Source organism: Crotalus tigris, unplaced genomic scaffold (genome assembly GCF_016545835.1).
Source record: "Crotalus tigris isolate CLP2741 ecotype Arizona unplaced genomic scaffold, ASM1654583v1 scf7180000017546.9332058, whole genome shotgun sequence".
In the NCBI taxonomy this organism is placed as follows: Eukaryota; Metazoa; Chordata; class Lepidosauria; order Squamata; family Viperidae; genus Crotalus; species Crotalus tigris.
In genome coordinates, this window is record NW_024096465.1 from 4,324,161 (window position 1) to 4,324,800 (window position 640).

At 36.9% G+C, this 640-nt stretch overlaps 1 pseudogene; it reads left to right on the forward strand.

Annotated features, from left to right (window-relative positions):
• The first annotated feature begins 292 nt into the window (after positions 1-292).
• LOC120305214 lies at positions 293-390 on the forward strand (annotated as a pseudogene).
• Positions 391-640: the final 250 nt, after the last annotated feature.

Consider the following 640-nt stretch of genomic DNA (forward strand, 5'->3'; position numbering starts at 1 on the left):
GCATCATGACACCACAATGCAAACTTCATGTCTTAAGTACAGACATGCATTGTCACAACAGAAGCTCCAAAGTTTATATTGTCAAGGTCCAGGTTTCATCATTTTTTTGTCATTGCAACAGACACTTATGGCTAAAAATTGAATGCTAGTCAGAAGGTGCAATCTAGTAGTACATTATTTAGTCTCTATTACTTCCCTTTGTAGAACTGTAAAGAGATAAAACAACATGGAGGAAGAAATCCCTGTGAATATGACCCATAATTTTGCCATTTTATAGTATTTTCTTTTCTGCTTGCTTCAGCAGCACATATCTTAAAATTGGAACCATACAGAGAAAATTAGCATGGCCCCTATACAAGGATGACACACAAATATATATAGCATTTTTTCTAGTTGAATTGAAGTTAGCAGGCAGCAGGCCATTTTATTTGGCTCTACTTGCCCAGCTGGAAGAAGCAATAAAAAAAAACCATGTCAGTAATGCGCCAAGAAACTTATAAACTTGTCACCAAGTTCTCAGCTCAGCTTGAACAAGTTTCAGTCAGTAAGAGAATTTACTGCAGCTCTCTTATGGAAACAAAACAGCATTGTGCCTATCTTGCTATTACGTGGCACTTATAAGGTGGTGAACAATGTGGTA